This window comes from Pyxicephalus adspersus, chromosome 2 (assembly GCF_032062135.1).
Source record: "Pyxicephalus adspersus chromosome 2, UCB_Pads_2.0, whole genome shotgun sequence".
NCBI lineage: Eukaryota > Metazoa > Chordata > Amphibia > Anura > Pyxicephalidae > Pyxicephalus > Pyxicephalus adspersus.
In genome coordinates this window covers 100,335,379-100,350,689 of record NC_092859.1, presented here as the reverse complement: position 1 = coordinate 100,350,689, position 15,311 = coordinate 100,335,379, and positions in this window count along the sequence as shown.

The window sequence follows — 15,311 nt, the reverse complement described above, 5'->3', positions numbered from 1 at the left end:
AAAGACTTTACAACCTGGCCAGTCTGGCCAACATGTTGTTGACTGGCTTGGGGGAACATCTTGTTGTTCTAATGTACTTCTAGAGAGTGCAATGTCACATCCCTGGAACCTCTGTGCTTTACTACATTGTAGATTCTCTGCAGTTCCTACCTCTCTGTACCATAATATTTCGATTAGAGACACAGTGGTTACATGGAAGGTGATTAGGCAGAGGTTCAAAGTACCAGTTCGTCTATCTCAGTATCTGCCCATATGTGGTAACCCCTATGTTTCCTCAGGCACAAGAGCACGCAGCATTTGGGGTATGGAAACAAAAAGGACTAGTGTACTACGGAGATCTGTTCCATCTGGAGGATCAGACTAAACTCTCCTTGACTGATCTGCAGGTTAAATACAATATTCCACGTTGGGTAGTTCATCCGCTGTATTATAATCAGGCTATGTCATATCTTAAGTCTTTAGTACTAAATTATGGGGAGACATTTCAGCCTAATGGTTTTGACAATCTTTTATCATTATCTCCCCCGAATATCTCCAATATATACGCATGTCTGCTGCTTGTCTTTACTAAGCCTCTATCAGTCTCCAATGTGAAAATGTGGCAAAAAGATTTTCCGGATCAAGATATAGTGGATTTTGCTATACAGGGTTATCAAACGGTTAGGAAGAGTATGGTTAATGAGATATGGAGGGAATCCCAATTCATGTTACTACATAGGGCTTACAAGGTGTTTAGGCCTTCCACATCTGTCCCGCAGCCTAGACTGTGGCATCTTCAATGTCCCAAGTGCAAATGTACTAGTTCTTCTCCATCACATCTTTTATGGTTTTGCCCAAATATAACTGCATTTTGGTGTCAAATACTTATGTTTATATCCAATGTTACTGGTCATACCATTCCAAGTACTCCCTCTCTGTTGCTGTTTGGTTCTTGGGATGTTGGTTGGTTCCACAGTCACGGATAATATACCACACTCTGTACGGACGTGGACTAATATCTGCCTCTTGGCTGCCAGACGAGCAATTATGCACAGCTGGATACAACCCCATCCTCCTAGTTTGGAACAAGTCATCTCTTCCCTGAAGATCTTCTTTCATAGAGAGATGTTGGATGCTAAACTGCAAGGTGATGACTCCATAACTCGTTTCTGGCAGCAGTCGTATAACTTTTTGACTTATGCCTTTACGGACTCGGACAGAAAATATATTCTTGAATTGTTCAAATATTCCACATGGTACATACCCAATATATCATGGCTGATTATGTGATTGTTTGTTGTTAACTAAAATATTGTGAGTGTTCCCCTTTCTTTTCCCCTGTGTGTTATGTCCCCCCTATTGGTTACAGTTGTTTTCGTTGTGTGTGTATAAATGAAAATCATTAAAAACAATTTAAAAAAAAAATAGTCAAGCAATGGTAGTTTACATCATCTTGAACCAATCAGTCCACTTTAAGAAAATTGCACATTGAATCATATATCAATATTAGGAAAAGATACAAACTTATTCGACCTCCTAAAGCTCTGAGCATGTGCTGACCCCCAAGATTATTCAAATAATGAAAAATGAAACGAAAGAGAGGACAAACACATTTTAATCATGTAAACAAATACATAGTTTACAGTAGATCAAACCCATTCAGAAATCATTGGGTATGAGACCATTAGCTATACATAAAGTTCCATATGGTCATATAGGCTAAATAATGTCTCGTGACACAATGTGTTTTACCAAAGGGCTTCTTCAGGGGATAGTTGAGAACATTTTTTTTAAATGATAATTTTTATTTGAATCTGTATAGAAAACAAACAGTGTTCCAAACAATTACATATAATTCTGACAAGGGAGTCAAATAAAAGGAAACAATTCACATACATGGTGTACATAGAAGGTAAAAAAAAACTAACCTGCTTCAATATCATTGAACTAAAAGTCAACACCAGAACAATAATACATATTCCCTAATTGGTCACTAGGGATGAGCGAGAATGCCTCTGACATTCTCATGCAAATTTCCCCAAACTTTCTATGGGTCTGCGAAATTTCGGCGAACCATTTTCGCAAATACCATTGAAGTGCAGGTTCCCATGCTCCCTGGGCTGTACTTATAATTGATAAGTACAGCCCAGGGAGCATGGGAACCTGCGGTCACAGCTGATTGGAGGCATGCCAGTGCCTCCAATCAGCTGTGACTGCAGGCGAACTCCAGATAAACTCTCAGTGGAGTTTCTACATTAAGAGTTCTGAACTGAGTTCAGTTCCCACAGTCACCGGGCTGTACTTATCATTGATCATTGATAAGTACAGCCTAGTGACCATGCAAACCTTCGGTCACAGCTGATTGGAGGCACGCGGGTGCCTCCAATCAGCTGTGACTGCAAGCGAACTCCGGATGAACTCTCAATGGAGATTCTCCATTGAGAGATCATCTGAGTTTGACGGGAACATGAGCTTGTGGTGAATCACAAGGCCATTCTTGCTTACATGTAAGCGTGAAAGGCCCGATTCACAGCAAGATCAAAATAAAAACTACGCTCGCTCATCCCTATTGGTCATACCTAGACAGTGCATTTGGAATAAGCAGTATACATTCCATTTAAGCACCTGATCCATGTTGTAAGCAAACATTTTTTTAAATTGTACTTGTACAATAAATTTCTGTAAGATCTCTGAAGCTGTCGAAACTTGTTTACTTCTCCAATATCCTTCAATAGCCTGTCCAGTGGCACAAAAACAATGGGTAACAATAGGCCTATATTCTACTGGGTATTGTTCAAAACCTAAATTAGGCAGAGCCAAAGAAGGATTGCGTTAAACAATTATACGAGTCAGCTCAGCCAAAAGCTCTCCACAAGGAGTTTTAGCAATTGTCTTGCTACCGCATGAAAAATCCTTATCAAAAGAGAGTATAAAGTGTTGTTAGTTTGTGGTCCTGCATAGAATACGTCCAAGCCAGTACCCTCTGGCTGCATTATTTCGTGACACTGCCCCATGTGTATTCCACTCCTGAAGAAGCCCTTTGGCACAACACGGAGGGTAAAGTACACATTTTGTTTAGGTAATTCTTGACAAAGTACAGGAAAATTGTAATGAGGAAACAACGCAAGAAAAGAAGAAAGAACACAATAAAAGTCTTTATTATTATTGTGGATATGTGCAATATTTTTGGAGTAATTTACTTGTGTTGTATGATCAGGCATAGTGTATGGAGTCTAAAAATCAATTTTTTTTTTTGTAAAAACTAAAATAGATGATTTTCACATTCTAATCACCAATTTAATTTTATCTTGGAAATAAGTAAACGTAACTTAATGTTAACATTAAATATACAACTTAATATTACTAGAATAATTTCTGCTTTAGTAAACCAAACTAATTGTCAAGGTAAATATTTTTTTCTTTCTACTTTACAGCTGCTTAGAGGATAGGTGAGTGTAACAAGTGTACTTAAAATTTCCTTTGGTCATCTAGGCTTCCATTATTAACTTTTGGCGATTAAGAAGTTAAATTACCTCAAATGTCAGCACCGATGTTGAGGTTTGTGAACAATTAAATAAAATTATATTTTCTTTAAAAAAGCAGAAACTTTCCAAAGGTAATAAAAGTCTTTAAAAAGATGTTTTACACAAAACTTTATAGGTAGGTGGAGAAGTTACACTGGAGTGATCTGCATCCCATTTTTTCTTCACCCCCACCCCTTTTATTATTACTTTTCTCTCTCTTTCTTTCTCTCTGATTCCATTCTTTATCTAGCTTTTTCTATGCTCTTCTTATTGCCTATTTCATTTAAATGCTTTGGGAAATGTTGGAGAACATGAAATGTCCTTCGTGGGTGGTCGATATTGGATGTTTACTTCATACCTACTTCTGTACATGACCAAAATTTGCTTTCCAAAATTTGTTTGTTACTTGTTCATTGTTTAAAAAAGTTTTCGGCACATGCTGTTTAGTACAAGTTTTGTCAAGCATGTGTTTCACTGTGATTACCTCTGTACACTAGTGTTGATTGTGTTTTATTGTCTCCCTCGTCATTTTGATGTTACTTCTTTGTAAAGTTTTGAGCATATATTACACTGGGGAAGGCATTTTTGTTGAGTTAGATCTTATTATTATTATTATTATTATTACTAATAATAATAAACAGGATTTATATAGTGCCAACATATTACGCAGCATTGTACATTAAATCTTACAGTTGTTTTTTACAAATTTGGGTGGTGAATGCAGAAATGACCCCATTTTTTTGCTATCACATCCAGTTTTTATGATAAAGGGTACCCTCTATTTTTGTGAAAGCACATACAAATTTTCCATACCATGATGAAATAATAACTTGAATGTACTTTTTTAAAAATGTTTTTTTATGACATTTATTCTTTTTTTAAATGTTTTATGACAGTAAATTTTACGCCTATAGTTTTTCCTGGAGAGTTCAGTGTTAGGAACATATTGCCGGATGCTCCAACAATAGTCAGCCATCATATGTAGATCCCATTTACCCTGATACCGTCCTTCCATGACCTTCAAAGCTTGGTGGAATGGTTCACCTTGCTCATCACTGACTGCACCAAGGTTTTCTGGGAGTTAAAAAGATGGCTATGCAGAAAATGCACCTTGATGCTTATTATGCAACCAAGCATTTTGTAGTTCTCCAAGAGTTTCTGGAGAACTTCTGTGTTGCAACTATTTGCTCGTTTGTTTTCAAGAAAGTCCTTGACAATGGCTTTGAATAATAACCAAGCATTCTTTTCGACTTCTGACATTGTTCTGATGAAATGTTCATCTTTGATGAGCTGCCGAATCTGTGGACCATCAAAAACACCGGCCTTTCATTTTTCAAATGACAGGCTAGGAAATGCCAAAATGAAGTACTTCAAACAGTCTCCTTCAGTTGGCAAAGCTTTAACAAACTGCTTCATCAGACCCAGTTTCATGTGCAGAGACGGGAATATAATATTCTTTCTATCAACAAGTGGCTGATGTAGAATGTTTGGATCACCTGGTTTTAGGGCAGATCTTGGAGGTGCTCTACAAATGTGCTGTTGTTTGCCCTTTGGGAATGGTGAAACTGCCACAGATATAACAAAATGAATCAGGGTTGTTTAGGCACTTACGATGAGAAACAGCAGAGCCAGACATGATCTGAAAGAAAAAAAAACGTGTGTTAGTTGAAAAATAAATTTTGCCTATTCAATACGTAGAGCAGCGCACAACCTCTAACCGCACTGTCTTGCGTGTAAATGAATAACCTATACAAATCCAAGCTACAGTAATCGTATTAATATAAGCGGTAGAGAAAAAAAAACTGACGTGATAGAAGTAAACTAACTGCACTTTCAGAATCAGCATACCTATTTTAGTGTAAATAAGCTTAAAAATTGAGGTCAACAAAAGATGTGTTCAAAATTGTTCCCCAGTGCTATTTATAACTACTATATAATGGTAAAAGTAAAACTTTTGTTTTTACAAGTTCTTTATAGTTAAATAATCAAACAATAGTTTATCTGTTTTTAAGTAGTCAAAAGAATGTTTACCACCTTTAATTTCTTTCATGGATTGTGTCTGCCAGTTTCCTAAAGCATAACTGGAACGGAAGGTCAGCATCTGTTTTTATAACATTATATTTATTGATTTAAACAACAATGTTCAATGTAGTATATAAAGCAAAGAGACCAGTCAGCTTTCCCAGAACATAATTTCAGAGCACAATTTGTTCTTTAAGGAATATACACATTTGTGTTGCCTTTTATTTTGTTTACAGGGCAGCATTATATACAAAGCAACAAATTCAACATAGTGAATCAAAGCCTAATTGATTTTACATAATTAAATATACAATGTTAGACCAGATAATTTTAAGTGATATGAAGAAATGAACATAATTTATCTGCAAGCAATCATCGATCGTGCCAAAGTACACTACTTTTAATTAATTTGGTTTTTACTTTCTCATTTACAAATTTTGGCACTCATAAGATGGAATTAAATTTTTATGCCCCATAATACATTTTCTTTTCAATTATTTTTTTTCTGATTTTGCTCTTTCATTATATATAATATCACCTGAATAATAACTTCAAACCTTAAAAAAAGGAGATGCAGTATTCGTTCACTTCTACGTCTTAGAGATTCAAAACTAAACAGGAAGGTGAAACATTAGAACAAATGAAACTGTTTTACTATAAACTGTAGTTAAATCCAGCAGTTAAAAGAGCAAAAATGTTATACATTGCAGGTTACCAGTGCTTAGATGGAGGTGACTGCAAAGTTTTCATTTTCTGCAAAGCTGACAAATATGTTTTGCCAGAAACATATGTGCACTGAACCTAAATCGCAAACATTATCATGAGACCTCTATTTTCTCTTCTGTAAACCACAGAACCCACCGTTTTTTTTTAGGGAAAGATGTAGATACTAGTAATTAGTGTTGATGTTCAAATTCGGGTTGTCCCTATATTCGACCCGAATATGGCTGTTCGAATTCGAGTAGACCCGACCTGAAAAACACGGGATTCGACAGCATTAATTCGGGAGGATTTTTTTTTTTTTTTTTAATTATTTATTTCGTATGTGTTTTTTATTTTAAACTTGTTCTTTTTTTAATTTTTACAGGTTACTCGACAATGACATTATGAATCATAATGTCATTGTGGGATTCCTGGACTGTGGGAACTTTGCCGTCACAGCTAATTGAAAGCAGGTGCCTTCAATTAGCTGTAACCGCAGGCAATACGAGGGCAATAGAGGTTGAATGGAGATACTATCTCCATTCTTACCTCTACTGCTCTGTGATTGGCTGAGAAATAGGAAACCCTACTTTAATCTTCATGTGAAGTCCAGGGGTATGTAATAGTGTTATGTATCTTTTTACAATGTATCTTTTTATGTATCCTTTTTTAATGTATCTTTTTACATCTGTTTGGAGGCTGTAGAAGCTCTACACAGTGCTGAAAAAAACCCGAATTTTTCCTCCCATTGACTTTAATGGTGTTCGAATTCGATGTTCAATGACCCGAATAATTATGGATTATTCGGCCGAATATCGGTCGAATCGAATAGTGACCTATTCGACCAACACTACTAGTAATCCAAATTAGGAGAGCAACCTATGGTCTGTATTTGTCTGTCATTTGCAATCCCTATTTAATGTACAGCATTATGTTGGCACTATATAAATACTGTTTAATATTAATCCTGTTTAATAATATTAATAATAATAATAATAATAATAATAATAGGGTAACAATCTTGTTTCCCTACAGATAAAATACAGTAAGTAAACTCACATCAGTGAATAGGTCACGCTAGGACAGAAGGTAAAGACTTGTAATTTGCAATATACAGGTATTCCCCGAGAAAAGGACATCTGACATACGGATGACCCCTAGATACGAACCGGGGATTCCCTGCTTGCTCCTGTGCAGGACAGGGGCCTGGATGGGAGGAGGGGGTGGTTTGCAAGACTTGCAGAAGAAATCATTTGCTAAACACAGCTGAGGTTGTGGGTGATCCTAAGAGCTGAGCTGATCTGTAACATCTTGTAACACTTTATTGACCAAAACAAATCCTGCAGCTGTTTCTTATGCACAGCTTGTTCCAGAAGTTAATGAATGTCTAGGCTCCATAATTTTTTTTTTTTTTTTGCTTTGTTTGTGATACAGTAACTGACACCACACTGCCTAATATTATGTTGAGACAAACATCTGTTCTAGTTGCATATATTAAAATAATTTACCTGTTCCGACCTTCATACAAATTCAACTTAAGAACAAACCTACAGTCCCTATTTCGAGAAATACCTGTTTTATATTTCATGTTCTTGTGTATGGATGAGCTTTGGATTAATAGCTACCAGGGGTTCGAGATGAATCCATGCTACCATGGGTTTGGGATGAATGGAGGGGGTTGGGTAAGTTAGTCCTCTCTTAATAAAATAGGAAGGAAGGAAGAGGGACGCAGAGCAACTGCACTGTTAGTGTATTGGAAGCTGCTGTGGGGAAAGCTGAGAAACAGCATAGGGAGAGATTAGGAACATTTGGCAAGCTGTACTTTCATTCTGATGCTAGCTCTTTAGGCATATATCCACAATAAGTATGTTTCTTACTTTTTTGGGCATTGAGCCCTTTTTTTGTAGATGTGAGGTAATTGCAACGGAGAAGCATTAAAATTGTCTTTTGTTTCAGGAAATGGTATATGAGGTTTTCATTTTGCGGGGGAATATTTTCCTATTATGTTATGCTGGGGCGACATTCTTTTGCACGGTTATATCATCGGTGGTTTTTTAATTTTTATATCCTCAACATCACAGAATATCTCCAGCTAAATTTAATATACAACAACCTGGAAAAAAAAACAAATAAAACAGACATATCTTCAAAGTATGGAAGGGTTGGAATGCCTGACAATCCTTTTATTCTGTGCTTTCCTGGCTGCCCGCACCCACATTTCTTGTACAAGTATATGAGTGAAAAGTTTTGATAGAATCATGTTTGAGAAGCCGGTGAAGCATATGTACACAATTTTTTTTTTTGTGATAGGTTACAAAACTGCAATTAAATTCCAAAGACTGAAAAGCAAAGATGTTCCTTAGCAATATTGAGCCTATTACATTTTAAAAAACAACCAGATTTCTAACACTATTCACTAAGATCTCACAACACTTTCAATCTAAGAACTTTATTTTTCCTCTAAACTAAATATTATAATTATATTTTAAATTATCATATGAGTTTTGGGAAATTAAAATTAACTTCTCATGGTTGATAATATTCTGTGTGGGAAAATGCTATATATAGTTGCATAGGAAATATGTCAAAGGGTTAATAGATGGGATAATGTGTGAATTCACAACTGTGTTTTCTTTCTTTTTTCATTTTTAGTCCCAAATAAATTATGTTGGCTTGGTAGGGATTATATTTTCAAAGCCTCAAAGAGCATATATTTTTTAGAGAGAGCACAGCTGCAGATAAGAGCCAAACCTAGTCCTTATTTTTGTGAGAATTTTGATATAAAATACACAGTTTTAGTAATTGCTTCTGCAAGTATTATTTTAAAAGCTAAAAAAAATAACAATTTCTTTAGAAACTGCTCCTTTTCCTGAAATCGAGACCCCAGCCAGGGGTATATCTGAAGCAGCACATGCAGGGATCCAGGTGCTGATTTAAAAAAACAGTAAAAAATGCATTAAAAACAAACAAACAAACAAAAACCTAAATAGTGCTTTCACTTATTATAAATCCATCAGTAAATAAAGGCTCCAAGAGTTTCGTTCAACCCTTCACTGTAATCTACAAGAGGGCCAGGAGTACATCATTTTAACTGAAAACTACCCAGTAGGGGGGAATTGTTGATCAAAATTGTGAAAACTATACACAAAATGATTCCTATCTTCTCCGGTAAGAAGGTCATGATCATTACTATAAGTGTATTTTGTACCATCTCTACCCTCACTAAGGCTTTTTACACTTTAGAATGTCACTGGAAACAATTTTTTTTGATTGTTTCTTGTAACACTGGAATGAATGAGCCATGTTTACACAGTGTTTTTTTTATAGTGGGGAAGGGAATGACGAGTGTGAGGCACCCAGCTGTGTCCAGCTCCATAGGGAACTAACACTGTCCTCCCTGCTTGGTCCCTCATTAATCCATCAGAATGGATCAATGAACAATGTTGGGGGACCATGGTCGCACTTATCATAATTGTTTGTCTCAGGTGACAATCATCTAATGTGTTCATGTAAATAAAGGAAGAGGACAACTAAAGGATTTTTTGGGCTATTTTATGGAGGTACTATGTACAACAATTTGCCTTTTTAAAAAATATTAAAGTTGTTTTTTAGGTAATATTGCCACTAAAGTCCCCCTCTCTCCCTCTCATTGTTTTATTCTACTTATATTTAAAACGTAAATATGACTTAATGCGAAAGTAGTTTGCAACATAACCAATACCAGTTATTTACAGCCCACCTTACATTATCAGCATGTAAATCTGTGAGCTGTTTTATCTTAAACTAGACAAGCATTTCTAAATCAGCAAACGGATCCAAATATACAAATAATGTCCCGATCTTACATTAATGAAAACCTTAGTACTGGAGTCTTATGGTCCTCTTGTCCTGACATGTTTCGCTTAAATTTCCTCAGGGGCATTTGATACATATGTTCTAGTAAATTAGGCAAACAGTATACATGTATTAAACTTGTAACAAAGTACATATGCAACATAAATGGTTTTTTTTTTGAGCCCCTGAGATTACTAACATTCTTTACAAGTAAACAGAAAAATCAACAATTTCACTTTTGAATAGGTACATATAGCAATTTAGGAAAATTAGGTAGTAAAGCTCTTCAAAAGATCCATTATTTAAAGGAACATTTTTCGAGAAAGAGGTGCCTAATTATGTAGATTTCTGGAGTAAAGCGTGTCCAAAATATGTTAACATTGCGATAGGTAATATATTAAAACATTTGTACTAAGAGTTCACACTCAAATATCAAGTCAAAAGAATTTATGTGATATTGCTTTCATTTCCATTTGAGTAATGACAAAAAAGTAGATCTGTGGAAGATGTTTGCATATTAAGTAACGCCTAAGGGTACAGAAGGAGGGGGGGGGGTTACATGTGATGTACGTACCGTATTTTCCGGCGTATAAGGTGACTGGGCGTATAAGACGAGCCCCCACTCTAACCAATCAGTTGGGGGTCGTGTTATACGCCCAGTATTGTACTGTTCCTTCTGCCTGTCAGATCTCGCTATTGTGCGAGAACTGAGAGGCAGAAGGAACAGTACAGTACTAGTTCTAAGGAATGAATGGGCGCTTTCCTTCTTAATGAATGGGTGTGTTCTAGTGAAGAGCCAATCCAGGCTCTCCACTGGAGAGCCAATCCAGGCTCACGTCCTCCTGTGCAGGCTTGCGTTCTCCTGTGCAACTTGCACAGGAGGACTTGCGGGGACTTGACTGGCCGGGACGCGAGACGTGAAGCAAGCTGCAGGTAAGTACCGGTACCCGGCGTATAAGACGACCCCCGACTTTGGCACAGACTTTTCCGGGTTAAAAAGTCATCTTATACGCCGGAAAATACGGTATATATTAAATTGTTCAGAGAAATAGATTCTAATGTTGATCCCGGGTACTTACCGGAGTCAGATCAGAAATAAGGGCTTACATACAACACTTGTTGATAAGTACCATGTCAACATAGGAAAGATAGTTTTAACTGGTGGCTATACTGCAATGATTTATTAAAAGGTTATATGATTAGGTATAAATCAATTTGAGAGAAAGTGGGAAAGATAAGAATATTAAAGTATCCTTACCTTGCTTAAAAGAAGTAGGTAAGTCTCAATAGTTCACGATCATATGAGGGGCGGGACACAAGAAGGGGAAGAGAGAATCCTAGATAGGACTCCCTCCGACCTATCCAGGTGGCACATTAAGATGAGCTAGTGTCACCTGCCCCTCATAAACCAAAGCTGCAATGGAGGGGCAGAATAGGAATCAGGAGTCTGAGGACAATACTATAAAATCAGGTCCGGAAATCTGTGTCTCGTGTGATATATAATTAATGGGTTAATGAATTAGTGACCCGTGTGTGGAGGCCATAGAATATAAATAGGTAAGTATTTAGAGGTCTATAAAGATCTTTATGGATTTATATTCTCTCCTCCCCTCGCAAAAATTGTTAAAATTGGGACTGTAGCCTGGGTCTATCGTTGACGGGGTTGAGCCGCATCTGCATAGAGGGGAGGCATTACATACCTCGTAGGTATCAGGCACTTGTTTACATGCACAGGTGGCACTGCACGTCAAGCACCACATGAAATGCCTAGCTTTATTATTTAAAAAGGCTACACCCCTTGCTTGTAAGCTGGCCCTGACTAGCTCTAACTACATATGGATAGCCTTCATGGTGAAGGTAAGAGGTCTACTCTTAGACCCTTATTACACACGCAATGCTAATTTCTCATTATGGACATTTGGTATAACTATACTTTCCAATAGAAACGTTGCATTGTATCAACACGGTTAGCCTGCCATAATACACTACTGAAGACTCCTTATGAGTCATGTACACGCTACTATACAGGCAAATACATCTGTAGGAAGATCCCTCCCTCTCTAAGGAGCAGAATTGGTTTTATACCTAATCATATATCCTTTTAATATATCATTGCAGTATACCCACCAATTAAAACTATCTTTTATATGCTGACATGGTTCTTATCAACAAGTTTTGTATATAAGCCCCATTTCTGGTCTGATCCAGGTAAGTACCTGGGATCAACATTGGAATCTATTTCTCTGAACAAGTAAATATATATTTATGTACATCACATGTAACTTCCCCCCACTCCCCTTCTGTTCCTTTAGGCGTTACTTTGTATGCACATATCTCACACAGATCTATTTTTCTGTCATAACCAAAAAAAAAAACATTTATGTTGCACATATATTATACTACTATACTACTATACTATATTACTATATACAAGTTTCATGCATGTATACTGTTTGCCTAATTTACTAGAATATATGTCTCAAATTCCCTTTAGGAAGCCGTTTAGGCGAAACATGTCAGGAAAAAGAGACCATAAGACTTCTTTACTAAGGTTTCCATTTGTGTAAGATCCGGCCATTAATTGTATGTTTGGATCTGTTTGCTTATTTAGAAACGCTTTTCTAGTTTAAGATAAGATGGCCCTCAGGATTGCAGGCTGCTAATGCAAAGTGGGCTGTAAATAACTGTTACTGGTTATGTTGCAAACTATTATCTCATTAAGTCAATATTGTGTTTTTCTGTTTTAAATATAAGCAGCCAAATAAAAAACTTTTACTTCTACCTTTATTTAATATGCCTATCATTGGGGCTGGCTAAACCTATACAGATTAATAATTTACCGATACACTGGCCTTTTACCATATTTTCCTAATGTGTGCATGTAACCTAAGTTAGATTAGTGAAGAGTGTACCAAATGATAAATCATATTTTATTACATCTGCACTATCTGTAATTTAGCTTTGGGTATGTAATAACACTACTAAAACAATTGACTTCAAAGTAGATATGCCTGTATGCCTTTGAGTTTAGAGCCTGCTGCCTGCTTGAATAAAAATATAGATTTGAACAAATGTCTTGTGTTCAGCCATTATTCAAAATACCTTTAAAAAAATACATTTAGGTAATGGATATCTGAGCATTTACTTGTTTTAAAGAATAGCCAAGGGTCACAAAGATAAGTCATGCAGAATAGGTACCTGCAAATTGCATCAGGAACCTTTCCCCTGGGTAAGATAACACACATCACCATCATCTACTAACTAAAAAGGCAACACTGTTATAAACTTGCTTTACCAATCTGAGAAAAAGACTTGTGTTATCCATGTACCACTTACTAATATTTCATTAATGGAAGGATTTTTACATTGTTATACTCCAATATGGAAATATAATGCTAATTCTTTAACAAATCAATAACACATTTCTAAAAAGTATTACCACAACATAATGGCTTTTAAAATATATGCAGTGTTAGTTATCCACTCAATTAAAGTTTATAGGCTTTATTGCACAGTCACTGCTGGATGTAAGGAAAAGGATGAGCTGTTGCTGCCAGGAAACACCAGAATCTTGGTAAGCATGGAATGGAGGAAGGGAGTTTTTTTTTTTTTTTTGATAAATTGCATTACTCAGTGATTTGGGGTGGAGATTTTTAAGGATTGGCAAATTTGCTAGATGAAGTAACAGAACAGATTGCCACAGTTACAACCCAAATGTCAGTTTTTAGGGTGCTGGTAAATTCAAAAATTCCAAAAGTGAAAAATGTAAATTAAGAAGAAACAACAGCTCCCAACACCTTGTAAAAATGTCACCTCATTTTAACTTTTATGGTAGAATTATTAAGCACTTAAAGGGTACTTTAAAAATTGTCTGACATTGATTCTGTGAATGTAATCGTAGCAGTATCGGCTCCTAAACTAAGTATAATGATTACAGTATGGAAATAACGAACACTTGGTATTACCATTGAGAAACTAATAATGCCAAAAAGGTATTGCCAACAATTTTTTACATTTTATATTTTTTTAAAAAGATGTCCAAATTTTTATTATTAGTCACAGTGAGAACAAGCCCATACTAATCCATAGACAGATGTACTTTTGAAAGATTTAATCTAACTTTAAAGTGTTTATTTAAAGATGTTTATTGCAGATGGGTCAACAATTGGCTGAAATACCATATATTATGCCTACAGATGTGTCTGCTGAGTTTTGACCATTGGAAATGAAGTACTGTAGGCAACCAAAGGGCATTCTTGACTTAATGAAAGAGAAATATGGCAATATTCTGTGTTGTGTTTATAAAAGTGGTAATCGTTACTAAAACACAGTGACCTGATAATTAACTTAAGCACCAACATTGAAACTAAATGTTTACTATTTCACTTATCATTTTTTTTTTTAAATTAGATTCTGTCAGAACACAATAAACATGTTACACATCTATTTCTTGGTTAAGTTTACAACCTCCTACATCATCTATCTGAAAAAAACAGGAACATCATCGACCCTTTTGTTGAGGAGGGTGGTTACCCAGAAATCAGTAAAGCAGGACTAGGAATTGTAGGTTCATTCTCCTGACTATGCAGTGTGCCATAGGTTTGGTAATCACATGAAGGGCTTAACAATTAATAATTATTGGTAGGTAAAATAGTATTCATATATGTATTTGACGTTTCTAATTTTCTGTTTGTTGGGAATTTTGTTTAAATATTGGTAAAAGCAAAAAAACATGTATATTTCAAATGTGTCTCCATTCTTTCATGTTCATTATGGGCAGACAAAAAAAAATCACTCTTATTTGATAGTACCTTCAACAGAAAACCGTTTGCCAAAAAATAAAGGCGCACAGCTTGTTTGCATAGTTATTTTACCATTATAGGCACAAACATTGCCTTGTTTTACCTCTCTTCTCGTGCTTTCAACTCACAGGAGCCAGAACCATTAAGCAACTTTTGAAATGGAAGATAGCCAAGTAGATGGTAAGTGGCTAATTAGTCACTAATTAGCATCCCTTGAAAGAAAACTTCAGTAAAAACTTGGCTGAATTAATATTTTCATCTATGACTATTTATTCTGTCATAAGAGTCTGATTTCAAATTAGATGCTTTAAATTTCTATTCATGCTGAGCGGTAGTCCTTGCCAGTGCACTCAGTCTATTAAGGTAATGTATGTAACTAAATAACACATGTGCATACAAATGTGCTTGTGTAAAGAAATGGCCAATACGCATTATGTGACATGAGCTA